Raw genomic sequence first — 17,730 nt, forward strand, 5'->3', positions numbered from 1 at the left:
CGCCTAGGTTTTTTGACTGTAAATATCAAGGTCATTCCTCTTCGTTTCTCTGCTCCTGCCTTCCAACACAAGCACTAGTGTGATATTCTTAGAGGACATCGGCAATGTTCTTAGAGAAGAACATTAAAAATAAACCATAGGGGAAGAATCCTAAAGGACATAGGAGTAGAAAGATCAATACTCATGAATAAATAGGAACAAAAATGTTTCCACTGCGAAAGATTTAGTGTCTGCAGGCCATAAATTTCAGGGGTCTGAGAATAAGGAAAGAAGCAATAGAAGATGGAACCAATAGAATAATGGAAATAACCATCCCTTAATACATGGTTCAAGAAGTCTTCATTAAGGCATGAGGGGTTGGAGGTTGAGGAAAAGCCTATTAAAAGCTTTGAGCTACTGGGGTGCCTGGGTGGCTCAGTCAGTTAAGCGTCTGACTTCAGCTCAGGTCATGATCTCACCATTTGTGAGTTCAAGCCCCGCATCAGGCTCTGTGCTGACAGCTCAGAGGCTGGAGCCCTCTTCGGCCTCTGTGTCTCCTCTCTCTGTCCCTTCCCTGCTCATACTCTGCATGCGTCTCTCTCTCTCTTAAAAATAAACATTAAAAAAATTTTTGGAAAAGAAAAAAAAGTTTTGAGCTACTTTGAAAGAGGGAAAATTCTAAATATAAGGAATTACTATAAATTTTCCTTTTTCTGGAGAATCTAGGACCTGTGATTTATTGTGTGAATAATAAATCATAAGAATGAAAAAGACATTGCCACTTTTCCTGCCTCATGAGGTGTTTACCATAGGGAGAAAGACATAGGAACCCTTTCTGACTCACTTTGTATGGCCGTCCCTTCCTATTCATTTTGCTGCAAGAGACCATTAAGCCCAGCTGTGCACAGCACTGCTAATGGAAATAGATGGTGAGCGATTTGATGGATATGACAACAGGGTGAGACTTCACACCCCAGATTTTATGCTGACGAGTTAGCAAGAAAAGGATCTCTTGACTCAGCGCGGAGGACTTCAAGAGGCACCTCTTGCCTTCGCTTCGTCCCTTAGAGATTAACGGGCAATGGGGTCAGGAATTCTCTCTGACAAAGGGTTAGCACTCATCGACTGGCTGAAGAGAGTCCAAGAGCCTCTCCATATACCACCTTTACAAGAAACACAATCTCAGTGTTCTCACTAACTATGTTAGGTTAATCCTACTGGAACATGAGAAGGAAAATAAATTGCAACTGGCTGAAGAACGCAAGTGAAATGGCTTGCTTCTTGCTTAATTTCTCAAACCTCTGCCCTCTGCTTCATAGAGTAAGAGTTCAAACCACTGAGAAACACTATGAGTCACCTATGGACTTACAGCCTGATTTGGATCCTGTAAGCACTTTTCAGGGAGAAAATGGCACCCTCCGACTTGAAGACCTTGCAATAGAATCAATTAAAATATTCCACCGAAGTGTATGACATGGGGTGAGTCACCAGGGTAAATGTCTCAGTCCAAAGTTTAAAGCAGGTCAGACAAGAGGGGACAGTCATGCTTGTCATGGTCGTGTTTCCGTGTAAGCATGTGTGGGAAAAGAAACACAAATGCATGGTACATTTAAGTAGTCAAGAATCACCACTAAATAAGCGCCTTCCATGTGGCTCATACAGTCTGGATGTCAAATCAGAAGCATGAGCGACAGGTCTCCAACTCTTGAGATGCAGTCGGGACCCAATCTCTGCTTATCCCCAGTGAATGCCAGAAACTCATAATGTAGACAATAATTACAAACTAATCTGGTTTGACACAGAGGTAAAATATGTTTGCCCTGACGCTCTTTTTCATCATGTTTGCATATGATATACAATGACATTGAACTATCTTTCAGATCAAAATTGACATGAAATAATTTAAGGCAATGCACGGTAACAATATGAGCACTGGACAGAGAGACCAGTGGTTTAAGTCCTCTATTTCTGCCTATAGAGCCTTGGACAAAAGGGCTCTCTTTCTTCATCTATAAAAATCAATAATATGCTGATGCTTGCTTTATCTACTTCACAGTATTTTTTAGGAATATCCTGGAAGCAAAAGGCCAGTTAAATTGCATGGGAGGCCAGGGGTCTGGATATGGTACCCTAGCAGTGACAGGACATATGGTAATAGGGTCTGGCTTAGGGCTGGAAAAATGTGAAAAGAAAAGGACCTTAGGTCGAGTGATTTTTTTTTTTTAATTTTTTTTTCAACGTTTTTATTTATTTTTTTTGGGACAGAGAGAGACAGAGCATGAACGGGCGAGGGGCAGAGAGAGAGGGAGACACAGAATCGGAAACAGGCTCCAGGCTCCGAGCCATCAGCCCAGAGCCTGACGCGGGGCTCGAACTCACCGACCGCGAGATCGTGACCTGGCTGAAGCCGGACGCTTAACCGACTGCGCCACCCAGGCGCCCCGAGTGATTTTTTTTAATGCTTTGTTTTTAATTATGAAATAATTAAACACATAGAAAAATATGAAAAAGAATATAACCAAAATCTGTGTATCTACCAACAAAAGAAATTTAAATATCAAAACTGTGTCACATTTGTTCAAGGATTCTTATGGAAAGAAGAGAAGGAAGGAAGGAAGGAAGATGGAAGGAAGGAAGGAAGGACAAAAGGAAGGAAGGAAGGAAAGAAGGTAGGAAGGAAGATGGAATAAAGGAAGGATGAAAGGAAGGAAAGAAAGAAAAATAAAAGAATAGGAAACTTTCCACGTACAAAAAAAATGTATCATTTTTCCTCTTCAGATGTCACCACTGTCCCCTCTTTGAATGTATTATTTCTCTGTATTTTTATAACTATATTCATGGATAAGACTAGCTTCTTGCCTTATAAATCGTATCATTCTCTACCTATCCTTTGGTGACTTCTTTTTTTTTTACACAATATTATGTTTTCCTATTTTTTTCCATGCATGTAAATATTTGAATTATTTTTTTAAGTTTATTTTTATTTATTTTGAGGGGGGTTAGAGAGAGAGGGAGAGAGAATCCCAAGTAGGCTCTGCACTGTCAGCAGAGAGCTCGACTCTGGGCTTGATGTCCCACACCAGAAGATCATGACCCGAGCCAAAATCAAGAGTCGGAGACTTAACCGACTGAGCCACCCAAGCACCCCCTGAATTATTTTTAAATGTATTTTTAAATGTCCTCTTTTGTGTGAGTATAGTAGTCCCCTTCTGTGGGACAGTTACATTGTTTCCACATTGTCATTATTAAGACTGCCATAGTATGCATCCTTCTACATGGAATTTATGAAAAGATAAGCCATTCTCTAGGGTAGAACCTCATGTACTCGTTCTGGCTAAAAAGACCATGCCTTTATTATTGTACCAGCCAGCACCCACCAACAATATTGTTTTCTCCCCACATCTTTGCAATCACTTGGCTTTATCGGGTGTACTAAAGTTTGTAAATCTGTGAATAGTATCTTGTTGCTATTTTAATTTTATTTCTTTATTTTTTAAACTTTATATACTTAATTATTTTGAGAGAGACAGAGACAGTGTGAGTGGGGTAGGGGCAGGGAGAGAGAGAAACTCCCCAAGCAGGCTCCATGATGCCAGCTCAGAGCCCGAGGCACGACTCAAACTCAAGAAATCCCCAGATCATGACCTGAGCCGAAACCAAAAGTTGGATGCTTAACCGATTGAGCCACCCAGGTCCCCTGCTATTTTAACTTTAATTCCCCTTATTGTTGATATGACCAAGCATTTCTTTAATCTAATTATTGAGACTTCCAGTACCTTCTCTGAGAATTTCATGTTTATATTGTCTGTCCTTTTGTGAATTAAGCTATTTTTGTTATTTTTATGAGTTATTTATATATTTTAGATATGAATCTTTTGGTGGATTTTCAGTTTCTATTTTTTTTAATTGATTACTAATTTTATTATATAGGAGTGAGAGAAGATATTTGATCAATCAACTCTGGTTCTCAATTTTTTTTGGTAGTTCTGTTTCGTGCTCTCTTACATAGACAATTTTTACAATGGTCTTGAAAGGATTGTATGCTCACGAACATTGAGTGCAATATTCTATGCATGTTTGTTAGAGCAGGCTTGTTCTGTGTTACTTAAATCATCTATGGTCTGCGTAATTTGACTGCTCAATTTTTTTGGAGAGAAGTGTGTTAAAATTTTAAAAACCATGCTTGTTGATTAGTCAATTTCTCATTGAAATTCTGTCAGTTTTTGCTTGACATGTTTTGAAGCTATATTGTGAGATCTCTACTGAAAAAAATTGGGTTATTTCTAAATACTTACTATTACCAATCATGCCACACTGAACAGTCATACACCTAAATTCTCAGACGTACATGTATGTATATCCATAGGGTTAAATCCTAGAAGGAACCAGATCAAAGCATATGTGTGCATTTTTAATAATCAGAGAGACTTTACCAAGTGATCCTTCCTACAGTTTAAACTGAAGAAACCGATTGGAAAAAAAGTGCCTCATTAGAGCTGCATAAATTTTGAGTTAATAATGACTACCATTGGAGAATAAGGACCTTAGTCAAACTTGGAGAAATCTTTAGAAAGTTTTACCTTCCACTTTTTCAACTCCAGCTCTCTTCTCTGCATCTTGATAAGGTGGCTGCCTTTGCTACAGAATCTTAAAATAAATCCATTTCCATTTTCAGAAAACTTTGATTTTGTTCTAATACCTATATATATTTTTTTTTCACCTGTTTCTTTGGCATTCGCGGGTGTCACTGTTATATACTTGGATGAAAAGACTGAACAGTCACATCTGCTATCTTGCGAATCAGAGTATACTTCTCGAAATGAGAGCATTAGAGATAAGCTGCCCCTGCTTTGCCAGCCACTATGAAAAACACATAACAAAAAAGGAGCCCAGAGTCTTTGAAGAATATTCTTGATAAATTTTGCAAGTTCCAATTTTCATCTTCTTGAAAAATGTTACGATGTTCCCTCTGAATCACCGATAAAGTTGTTACCAGTAAAATTAAGCAGACATTTTGTCTACTTGTTAAAGCTAAAATGCAGGCATCCAAACTGTGCACAATGGCTATGTCTTTCTTCAGAAGACACACAGCTGATTTTTTTTTCCTTAAAAACAGGATGCAAAAGCGTAGGGAAAGTATCACTGGTTTATTAGTAGATGATACTCACTTTCAGGGAAAATTATTTCTTCCGGGGGAGGCTTCCATGGGTTGAGGAAGAGGCAGGAAGTCAGACTGAGATCATCGGAATCCCGACTTAAGACTTAAAACATGTGTGCTCTTAAATAATCAATTTCTCTCTGCTTTGGTTTCATTACGTACAAAATGGGGATAATCAGTTTACCTCAATGGCCAGTGTGTGGTATAAAGTACCTTACACAGTACCTGGTTCATATCAAGACCAGAGAATTTTATTCGGTTGCTGTCAGTCATGGAAAATCAGCATCAATAGTGGTGGTCGTATAGCAATTGTCGTGTGACCCCATCTCATTGGCCAGTTTGATAGACAAAGATGGAATTACTAGTCCCCTGTAACAGAAGAAGTGAAATGACGTTAAGTCATAGGCCTAAAACCGCAACTCTATTATTTGATAGGTAGACCAGGAAGCTCTAAGCCAGGTGTGCTTGTTGGTACCTAAGACAGAAATAGTTAAACCAGACCAAGTTCACTCAACTAGATGACTTATTTTAATGAACTCAGGCTTACTGGTGGAGGTTCTAATGGCAAGAGAAATGTGAAATTTTTATGATTTCTGATGACACAGTAAAATACACACACACACACACACAATCTTGGACACATCCTTTAACCACGCTGAGCCTCACATTTCACACTTGGAAAATGAAGGTAATACCTTTACAAAAACCCCACACTCTGCCTGGGTGGCTCAGTCCAATTGAGCATCCAACTCTTGATTTTGGCTCAGATCATGAACCCAAGGTCATGGGATCCAGCCCCACATTGGGTTCTTTCAGACTGTACATGAAGTCTGCTTGGGATTCTCTCTCTCTCTCTCTCTCTCTCTCTCTCTCTCCCTCTCTCTCTCTCTCTCTCTCTCTCAAAACACACACACACACACACACACACACACACACACACACACACACATTCATTGTGAAGGTCTATGTAAGCACCTAGTCTTTGTAAACTCTACATAAGGACCTAAAACAGGGCAGGCATCGTTTTAACGAGAACAGTGACAGAAACGGTTAACACAATCACAGTTGCTAGTGATAGTAACCAGAAGTACAGCCACACAAGCAGGAAGCTAGAGGGGCTGGGAGTAAAGGGGCAGCCAATTTCACAACAGCGGTAAACATGGAGCCACCCCCCAGAGTCGTCACTGGCTGCCATCTCTGAAATACCACGTGAACTTTTCTGCGCTTTCAAATTCTTTTCTTCAAGCCCTGCTCCACCCTGTCTATTCCTTGAAGCCTCTTGGATGAATGACGGCTTTTTTTAACCCCACTAATTTTTTCTCACAGATAATACCATCTTGTTTCCCACTCTCTATCTGGTGTCAGTTAAGCAGAGTGAAGGAAAGTGGAACAGAGTAAAGGAAAGAGGCACAGGTCCTTGCTTCTCTCCTGGACTTTACAGTCCGTTCCTCTCAAAAGCATGTGCTTTCCTGTACTCTGCTCTGAGTCACTATTTCCTGCTCACCCTTTAAAAATCATCTTAGGAACCAACTCCACAAACTTGTCTTGATGCCTTGCTCCTCTTCTGCTCCAAGTTAGGTGCTTTGATGGTCAGTTTCATGCGTCAATTTGGCTTGGCTACAGTCCTCAGTTATTTGATCAAACACTCTTCTAAAGTGTCGCCATGAAGGTATTTTGTAGATGTGATTAAAGTCATAATCAATTGACCTTAAGTAAGAAAGATATTCTAGATAATCTGGGTAGGCCTGGTTCAACTAATTAAAAGGCCTTAGCAGCCCAGACCTGGGACTTCTCTGTGAAAGACATTAGGCATTAGTACTCTCAAATTATAATTCTTCCTAGTGTAATTACTTTTTGGATGCCTAATAGGTAAACTCTCTTTGATAGGAGAACACCTGCCACATAGTAAACCCTCAGTATGGGTTTGCCTAATTAAATTAAATGTCTGATGGGGCGCCTGGGTGGCTCAGTCGGTTGAACCTCCGACTTCGGCTTTCATGGTCTCACGGTTCGTGAGTTCAAGCCCCGCATCGGTCTCTGGGCTGACAGCTCGGAGCCTGGAGCCCGCTTCGGATTCTGTGTCTCCCTCTGTCTGCCCCTCCGCTGCTTGCACTCTGTCTCTCGCATTGTCTCAAAAATAAATAAACATTTAAAAAAAGAAAAAAAAAGAAAAATTACTTACTTACTTAATTAATTAATTAAATGTCTGATGACAACCCGATTTTTGGAGTCCTCACATGACAGAAGGAGGAGGGGAATGCTCTGGGGTCTCTTATATGAAGACACTAATCCCATTCATGAGATGTCTGCCCTCACGACCTAATCACCTCCCAAAGGCCCAACTTCCTAATAATATCATCAAACTGGGGGTTAGGATTTCAACGTATGGACTTGGGGGGATGTAAGCACTTAGTCCTTGGCGCTCACCTCTCTTTCTGCAAAAAGGTAATGATTATAGTGCCTACCACATGGAGTTGTTTTGAGTGATAGAGAAGTGCATAAAAATCCCTTAGCATACTGTCGCATATTAAGAACTTAATAGATATTTGCTAGTCTTGTTCTTGCTACTTGAAATTTAGAATAACTCTTTGTAGACTTTTCTTGGGACATATCCAATTAAATATCCAAAAACAATTAGTCTTCATAACTCTGCCTCACTCCTGGGGCTGGAATGCCTCTGGGAGTAGCAAGCGAGTTTGGCCATGGTGCCTGCTGACGTAAAGCTCTGAGACGGGCAGCTGATAACTAACAAGGTGTAGAGTTCTCTTCTAGAACTTTCTCACATATAGATGCATCTGGAACTCGATGAAATCTCAAGTCAGTATCTTTGACTTTTCATAAAAATACCAAATTCATACAAGATTATGCAATGCCTTGCTCGCTCAACTCTTCTCTGAAAAAGCCAGAAAGGAAAGGCACTGCTACCAAGGGTACCCACATCTGTGTGGCCCTATCCCATATTAATATAACATATGTATACCTTGATCCTCATAGCAATCTTATAAAGCATGTAGAGCATTTGCAGTCTCCCTTGGACAGTTCACGAAACAAATTATTTGCGTATCGATCTATCAACTGCGTAAAGGAATTAAGAATCCATGCAGCCTGGATAAAACATTGGGGACACTTCCTACTTACAGATTTTGTTTACTAGTGTCTCTGCCCTGCGAACCCAGATCTTATGTACTCGAAATTATTATTGGGCTTCAAAAATATAGGGACAAAATATTTCCCTTTTTTTTTTTGCAAGTTCCAACCCCAACATTATGAGTTGTACCTTGTTGAGCAATCCACTTTACATTTTCTGAGCCTCAATTTTTTTGACCATAAGGTTAGGGATAGTAATACCTCCTTAGAAGATTGTGACAATTGCTAGTAACAACACAGAAAGTGGTTCATAGAACCCTTCCATGAAATGTCAGCGACATCCTTTACTTTCAAGAGGCCATTGTATGATATAAGGACAACAGGCTGGACAAAATGCTTGTTTCCCCAACCAGATTCAATAGGGATATATAGGTGTACCAAGCAAAATAGCCAAACGGTAAAGGGAGAAAGATTGTGGGCCATCTTCTATATTCCTCAGTGACCAGCATGGTCACTGGGTCATTTTTACTTTACCAACTTTCATCTGTGATTAAGGAAAGCAAAATGTACTTCTGTTTGACTTTCATCAAAATATCAGTACCTACTCATATGGTCTGTATTCTGCTGAACACAGGGTTGTCCTTCAGGAATATCATTAAGAAGAGAGTTATAAAATAGTAAAAATCATCAAATTTACAAATTTCACTTATTTCCTCTATCTCCTTTTTTTTTCAATATATGAAGTTTATTGTCAAATTGGTTTCCATACAACATCCAGTGCTCATCCCAAAAGGTGCCCTCCTCAATACCCATCACCCACCCTCCATCAACCCTCAGTTTGTTCTCAGTTTTTCTATCTCCTAAATTACAATCCTTTTTCTCAAAGGATGGATGCCCTGATATATTATTCATAAAAACAGATAAAACATACTTAACCCTTCTCTGCTTAACGATATGACCAACACTGCCACTTGCCGAATTTACTTCTCTGCCTTATACCCAACCCCAAATCTGAGTTCTAAATAACTTAATAAAAATGATTTAAAACGTAAGTTAATGCTATTTATTTCCCAGAACCAACAGCATACTTTATGTCTCTCAGCTGGTGTAACATATCAAAAATTCTGATAAAATTCTTAGGATCCTAAAACATCTTTAGGAGATAGAATATTGAGCACTTTTATTAGTCATTATGTCTCAGGCACTTTGGTTTTGTCTCATTTTGGAAAGAACAGAGCACTCATAGAAGGACTCCCAGGCAGAGGCTGTTACTTCTCTCAGCTGCAAAAAGAGAAGTTACCACCCTGACATTAAAGCTACCAACTCTGTTTACTTCTGTGATTGCAGGAAGCTCAGACACTCACTCCTTCTGTTTCTTATCTTCACCCTTACCCCAGTCTCCACACTTGACCATGTGTTCCACTAATAGACCTGATCTCCCCCACCTCCCATACCCTTCCACTGTCCCCTCGGATAGCTACCAACCGTCGTTTAAAAAACTGAAATTAAAAACCTCAATCTTAACTTCTTTGAAGTTTCTATTAACTTTCTTTATTTTTTCTTTTTTCTTTTTTTACTGGACTGAATGTGGGCCATCCCATGAAGATATCGCTTGCCTTGAGACCTTCTCAAGTGGAGAATGATTTTTCTCACCCCCCAAATACCTCAAAGTCATTTCCCATTTCATTCCAAGCCATTTATCATCTTTTTCCCATAAAAAAATCTTAGCTCTTAGATTTTCAGGTTGTAACAATCACTGTCCTTCCTTTAAAAAAAATGTTTGGGGTGCCTGGGTGGCTCAGTCGGTTAAGCGTCCGACTTCGGCTCAGGTCATGATCTCACAGTTCATGGGTTCGAGCCCCGCATCAGGCTCTGTGCTGACAGCTCGGAGCCTAGAGCCTGGAGCCTGTTTCAGATTCTGTGTCTCCCTCTCTCTCTGACCCTCCCCCGTTCATCTCTGTCTCTCTGTCTCAAAAGTAAATAAACGTTAAAAAAAAATGTCATTTCCTTACCTCCTGACATTCCTCTCATTACTTTTAAGATGTTAAGATGCTCATCATCTCTGTCTCCACCCCTTATCTCATCACTTCCCTGAAGACACTTGAGATACTCTTGGATCATCCATTCCTGACTCTGATCGCTTTTTTTCTTCATTTTCGCATTTGCAGTTATCTTTGCCTCCATCCCAATTCAGCCTTCAGTTACCATCACCGATGTCATCCTCAGTATTCATGCCTTTATAAATTGCAGCTTACTGATTCAAGAAACTCCACTCAAAAACGTCATCTTTTCCTCTACTGCCCAATCATTAATTCGAATGTTATTAAGGTAAAATTTTATACATCACAGTATGTAGATCTTAAATATTGAGCTCATGTAAGTTAGGAAAATGAATATCCTTTTTTTTTCCCACTTGGCCATCATTTTTTCTGGGTTTCAAGTAATTGTAATTTAATTTAATGTCTGGTTGTATTTCTCCTCCGTGAAAGTCTTATATTACATTCCTGATACTTCATTGTTTTGTTTTTCATATATGGGTCTTTAATCTCCTTGGCCCTGAGTTTTATGTGTGGGATGTGCAGATACCCAATTTTCGCAGCATAATTTTTTATGGTGCTATAATTATCTTTTTATGGGGGTAAAATACATATAACATAAAATTTACCATTTTAATCATTCTGCAGGGTTTGGTTCAGTGGCATTAAGTGCATCTACATTGTTGTGCAACCGTCACCACTGTCCATCTCCAGAACTTCTACATCTTCCCAAACTGAAAAAGTACCCAGTGGACCCTAACTTCCCATATTTTCCTCCCACCGGCCCTTGGCAATCACCATTCTGCTTCCTGTCCATATGGATGTGATTCCTCTAAGTATTCCATTGGAGCAGAACCATATAATGCTTGTCCTTTTGTGTCTGGCTTCTTTCGCTTAGCCTTCACACTGTAGAATGTATCAAAATTTTCTTCCTCATTAAGGCTGAATAACACGCCGTTGTATTTTTATACTACAGGGTTTTTGTTTGTTTGTTTGTTTGTTTTATCCATTCTTCTGCCACTGGGCATTTGGGTTGTTTCTACCTTTTGGTCACTGGGAACAATGCTACTAGGAACCTTGGCGTTCAAATATCCATCACCTTTTATTACGTGTTAATATACATGCATGGGTGTGATTCTAGATGTTATAATTATATTGCATTGACCTATCAATCCCTTGACTAATATCATATGTTTTAAAAAATCTTGCAAAAATAAGTCTTCGTATTTAGTGGAGAAAGTTCTTTCACCTTCTTGTTCTTCTGGAACAATGGTCCAAAAAATTAGCCTTTCTCGTTTTCATATAAATTTTACTATCATCTCATAAGGTCCTTCCCCCAAAAATATTGACGACACTGATTTGGTGGGATTACATTATACCTATCAGTTAATCTGAGTAGAATTTAGTTAAGTGATTGAGTCTTCAAATGCATGAATGTGGTGTGTTACTTATTTAGTGATTCTATAGATCTTTTTTTTTTTAATTTTTTTTTCAACATTTATTTATTTTTTGGGACAGAGAGAGACAGAGCATGAATGGGGGAGGGGCAGAGAGAGAGGGAGACAGAATCGGAAACAGGATCCAGGCTCTGAGCCATCAGCCCAGAGCCCGACACGTGGCTCGAACTCACGGACCGCGAGATCGTGACCTGGCTGAAGTCGGACGCTTAACCGACTGTGCCACCCAGGTGCCCCATATAGATCTTTAATAAAGTTTTGTTATGTTCTCTGTAGAGGTTTTGCATATTATTGGACTTATTCCTAGATACAAACTATTTTTGTTGCAACTGTTAAGAAAATGGTTTTCACTTTTATGTCTACCTAACATTTTGCTGTTGTATTGAAATTCAATACATTGTTGTACCTATTGCAAAAATTGCAAAAAAATGCACCTAAATGATTTTGTACCTGTGGCTACTGCTAAGCTCTATGAGAAGTTATTGATTCTTTTGTATTTTCTATATTAACAATATGTAACCTGAAAATAATGAGAAATTTGTTTCTCCATTTTTTTATTATTTTACTTTCTATTTGTTTTCCTCCCTCGCTCTAATGGCCAGGATCTCTAGGTCAATGTTAAATATTTATCCTCAAAGGGAAAATTTCACAACATTAGCATTATTTATTATGTATGTTTCAGGTTTTTTGAATACATCCTTCCTCAGTTTAAACAATTTCCTTTCTTTAGTTGTCTAAAATTTTTAAACATAAATAAATGTTTAATTTTACCAAATATATTTACTTATTGATTGAATAAGATTTTTGTCCTTTCACCTAATTGCTTTCTAATAATTGCTTTTGTAATGTTAAATTAAACTTATCTTTCTGCAACAAATCCGTTTTCATCATGATACATTAATCTTTTATACATATGAGATTATATATATATAATAATATATACAGAGAAAAGAGATATATAAGAGAAAACTAATATATATTACTTATATATCTATTACTTTTCTCTGTATATATTATGATATATACAACCACACAGTCTCTTTTTAAATTAATTAATTTATTTATTTTGAGAGAGAGAGAGAGCGAGAGAGAGAGAGAATCCCAAGCAGGCTCCACACTGCCAGCACATAGCTCTGACACGGGGCTCAAGCTCATGAATTGTGAAATCATGGCCTGAGCTGAAACCAAGAGTCAGACGCTTAACCAGCTGAGCCACCTAGGCACCCCGTTAACCACACAGCCTTAATGATCCCATCAACTGTGTCTACAAACACTAATGTAGGATTCACAGTAGAAGAGAAAGTTGAGAACTATGGGGATGCCACATATATCACCCTAAATAAGAATACAGTACTTTGCTGTATGAGAATAGGGCTTTATATGATCTCTGGAATAAAAAGCATCTTTGGAATCTGTTATCTGCACACCTATTTCTTTAAGTGCTGCTTCTACTCATTCATGTAGAATATGGAGTCTGACTCATCCCTAAATTCTATAATCTTAGCTTTGAACTTCACCACTCGCCCTTTATAGACTGGCCATACCCATAGACTTTGGTAAAAGTTCCTTATTATTGGAATTTTTTGATGTTTGGTCCTTCGTATTTGGTCATTTTTAATTCTCATAATATTATCATATTTGATGTATTTCTACAAATTACTCCATACTGGAATACAATGTAGTCGAGGATGGGAAATATTCTTCTGCACTATGCCATCAACAAATATTTACTGGATTCCCAGAGGGGCTGGGAACCATAGTCAAAATGAAATACTATAAGATATCCTTCATGTGTTTCTCCAGTTAGAAGGAAAAAGTTACATTCTCACATGTACACCTTGACACAAGAAAACAAGAATCCAGTGAATGGAACAGATGAGTGTTTCTAAACATGACTAGTCATCAAAATCATTGGGGTAGTCTCTATTTCAAACGTCTGGGTCCAGCCCCCAAAGACTGTGATCAGTAGGATTGTACGAAGCATAGGATTGTATGTATGATTTTAAAATAATTTTTGAATACATCGGCTACACATCCAACATGAAATTTAAAAACCACAAAAGAATAATAAAATGAAAGGTTTTCTCATATCCTGTTCCTTTGCTTGTCTTCTCAGAAGCAACCACTCATAAAAATGTCTCAGTCCTTCTGGACTCTCTGTCTCTGTCTATGTCTCTGTCTCTCTCTCTCTTTTACAAAAGCAAGCATTACATACACATTGTTCTATATTTTGCTTTTTCACTTAATAGAACTTGAGATCGCTTTATATCCTCAGGAAAAAAATCATCTAGACAAAGTATGTCAATATTGAGACCATTCCTTTTATATCCAAGTAATTGAGAAACAAATTGCCATGCTAGAATGATTCCCTTTAAAAAAAAAAACTAGAAATATCAAAGTATGTCAGTTTTTAAATTTTGACTGCAAACTACTTGTATACTTCAGGAATTTTCAGCAACAGCAAAATGCTATTGCCAATACAGCTGTGACCATTCAGTCTTGGGTACGAGGTTGGATATGAAAACGACAGATAGCGCGGAGACCTTCCCACTGAACGTGAAGTTATTCACTACCTGTTTATTTTTTAGAATTCCCATAAGGACCCTTTTATTAGTTATAACACAATTGTTTGCAGCCAAAGCAGAAAGGATACAAAACTACATTTACATCAAGAGAAGAAAACCTGGACTATTTGAAAAAGAACATAAAATGAATCAAAGCAATATTTAACCTGAAAAGAAAAACTTGGAAGATCATGCACTCTTCTACATTGAAGACAGTGGTCAATGAAAACTGAATTTCATTCCTTTCTGGTTGGCACAATCTAGTTGTCTTAGTCTTTTAAGTTTTGAAATTAAATTCCATTTCATCTGAGAGGCAAATAATGGTGTTATTGTTATTACCTCCAACTTTAGACCCAATTTTTACGGTAAAATGAAGAATTAGGAATCATATCAAGGGAACTGGCAGGAACTCCAGCTTGATTTATATGAACTTACCTTCAGCATCCCAACTGACAGGGAAGATGGAGGAAATGTAATGCTTTTAACAAGAAAGACATGTGTATGGCATGCAGAATACTTCTTTTTTCTGCCAGAGTTTTAATTTTCTTTTCTATAAATTTGGAATGTTGGACTAGATCAGAAAACCTTGGCTCATGCCCCAAATCCAGCTTGCCACCTGCATTTGTATACTTGTGTATAAAGTTTTATTGGACCACAGCCACATCCATTTGTTAACATATTGGTTATGGCTGCTTTTGTTCCATTTGTTAACATATTGTTTATGGCTGCTTTTGTTCTACAACGTCAAAGTTGAATAGTTGTCATGAGACTATATGGCTGCAAAGCTAAGAATATTTGCAGAAGTAGGGGTGCCTGGGTAATTCAGTCAGTTGAGCATCTGACTTCAGCCCAGGTCATGATCTCATGGTTCGTGAGTTCAAGTCCCGAGTTGGGCTTTGCGCTGACTTTGCAGAGCCTGCTTTGGATGATATCTCTCCCTCACTCTGTGCCCCTCCCTGGCTCACACACAAGTTCTCTCTCTCTCTCAAAAATAAACAAACATTTTTAAAAAAATTATATAAAGGAGAGAATATTTGCATAAGTTTACAAATCCTTGAACTTGATAATAATGACTAATAAAACTTCACATTGGTGGAGAACCTCCTCTATGCTAAAAACTTCATATGCTTTACTTCACTTACATTTGTAAAAATGTTTAAGATGGATGCCGAACTTTGAGTAGTCCCTAAACTCACTTGGGGGAACTGATCTCAACTCAGGTTCAACAACTTTAAAGTCCTCATTCTTAAACAATAAACACCCATCTAGTTCTCAAGACCAGATATATTTGCGGAATGTGTATAGCCTATGACAAGATATGAAGGACGTGAGAGGTGAAATGTAGATTTATCAAATAGGCTATTTGAGGACAGGCATGATATCTTCCTTTTTGTTTCCCTAGTAACTGTCGCAGAACTGTTATATAGTTAGCACATACTAAAAATTGTATGAATGCATCAACTCTGCAGGCTTGAGGGAAATTAATATTGTATAAGATGGGGAGAGGCAACATAAAACCATGATAGAAGTCAGATACATTGTGGAATATTCCTGTAAAGGACATAAGAAAAGTAACATGTTCTATTTCAAGCAGGAAAGATCAAAGTTGAAACTAGCCATAATACCTTTGAGTGAGGGAGCAGATCAGAGTGGAATGAAACTTGGACCCAGCTGAAGAAGATGTCTTCCAAAGTACAGCTTGAAATTCCAGTTTCTTCCCCAAGGCATGGAATACTTATTGTCATCAATCTAGAAAGAGCTGTCAATACAAGTTGTAACTCTTTCTGCACACTTTCTTCTGTGAGCAGACTTCCTAGACGAGGGGTTCACTGTCTAGCTGGAAAATATCATGATTATTCCTTTGGTCACACCTCATTCAAAACACATCATTCAAAACATTCACTTGAATAATTCCTAACTTCCTGTAGTGAGTCTCTAACCAGCCCAGCCCAAGAAAAGTTAGGTCCTAGCCAGCAATATAAGTGATGTCACCTAAGTGTCAACACAAAGCGAGCAAACATTTTAAAATTTCTAAAAGAGAGAGAGAAATAAAGAGAAAGAAAAAAGGAAAGATAGAGGGAGAGTTTTATTTAAGTGGGGACAGCTCCCCAAATACAATCTTCACAAAGAGTGCTCCAGAGAAGGAATGCTTAATACAGGATTATGCATGTTTTTTTGTTACATCAGGCATTCGAAATCATCTGGCCAAGGACATTTCATACAATTACAAACTTTATCTGCTGCTTTTAGCATCTGTAAGGTTGCAGGCTTCAGAACATTCTCTTTATTTGAAATGTTTCCTTTAGGTTATTTGCTAACAAGGCAGATGTATAGTGGGTGCTCGGTGAAGAAATAGAGCCCATGCTTTGAAGTTTGGTGAAGTCATTCTGATCTTGATAAGAGTATAGCTTCCCTGGGAGCCCAGGAGAAGAGCCCACAGACATTAAAAGTTGAAAATTTCCTTTACTGCAAGTATCATGTATTAGGGTGGGAAATCGCCAAGACAACCCAGAGAATCTAGGGATGGCCAAGATTGGCCCAGTATTTCCTTTCATGCATCCTCCAGGTTTACCCACCCATCACCTTTAAATGTTTTAAACCTTCATGAATGGAAGGCGTCTGTCCCTATCTGCAACAGTCACCCTTCAGTGACTCGAAAACTGTTTACCCTTTATTCCTGACACACAACTCAGCTCGATTCTTTTATACCGAGGGACATATGTTATGAACACGTTGTGATGGAAGGTAGAGACCACTTATTCTGTTCTGTCCAATCTCCAGAATTTTCTCTTATGTCTAGTAGTTAACACAGGAATGAAGGCCAATGGTCACTGAACTGCTATGAATGCTGGAAGGAGGAACGACTATTGAGGGCCCGGTCAGCCCATGATGACATCTTAGGATCATAAAGCCTATTGTTTTAAAGGCAGGATGGGCCATGCTTATCAACTATTATACATGTGGAGTGAGGATAGAGCCAGAGCAAATAAACAGCAAGCAAACAAACAAAAAAAACAGAGCCATGTAAATGATTGACCTAAGAAGCCAGAATACAAGTGACAATGACTCCCCACAGGGTCATACATTGAAATGGTGGAGGGGCACCGGGGTAGCTCAGTCAGTTAAGCGGTCAGATCTTGATTTGGGCTTAGGTCATGATCTCACAGTCGTGAGATCCAGTCCTGAGTAGGGCTCTGTGCTGGGTGTAGAACCTGCTTGAGATCCTCTATCTCCCTCTCTCTGCTCCTCCCCAATCACTCACTCCCTTGTTCTCTGAAAAAGAAAAGCTAAAAATAAAAAATAAATGGGGATACGGAAGGCTTTCATTCCTAATATCCTGAGACAATGGAGGTCCTGGATTTCATAAAATAAAGCACAGTTACAATATATACACTTGGATTAAAACCACATCTCATAATGGAAGAAGTTCTAGATTAGTTTTAAATCTT

At 38.6% G+C, this 17,730-nt stretch overlaps 1 long non-coding RNA gene across 1 annotated transcript; it reads right to left on the reverse strand.

Moving 5' to 3' along the window:
* Nucleotides 1–5,366: 5,366 nt before the first annotated feature.
* Nucleotides 5,367–16,035, reverse strand: LOC147582062 (uncharacterized). Its single transcript, XR_015249836.1, has 2 exons — nucleotides 15,907–16,035; nucleotides 5,367–5,506 (listed from the first exon to the last, which is right to left on the reverse strand). It is a non-coding gene; the product is annotated as an uncharacterized LOC147582062 (long non-coding RNA).
* Nucleotides 16,036–17,730: the final 1,695 nt, after the last annotated feature.

The sequence above is a fragment of the Puma concolor genome, chromosome B1 (assembly GCF_028749965.1).
Source record: "Puma concolor isolate L17-30 chromosome B1, mPumCon1.1.hap2, whole genome shotgun sequence".
Classification (NCBI taxonomy): domain Eukaryota; kingdom Metazoa; phylum Chordata; class Mammalia; order Carnivora; family Felidae; genus Puma; species Puma concolor.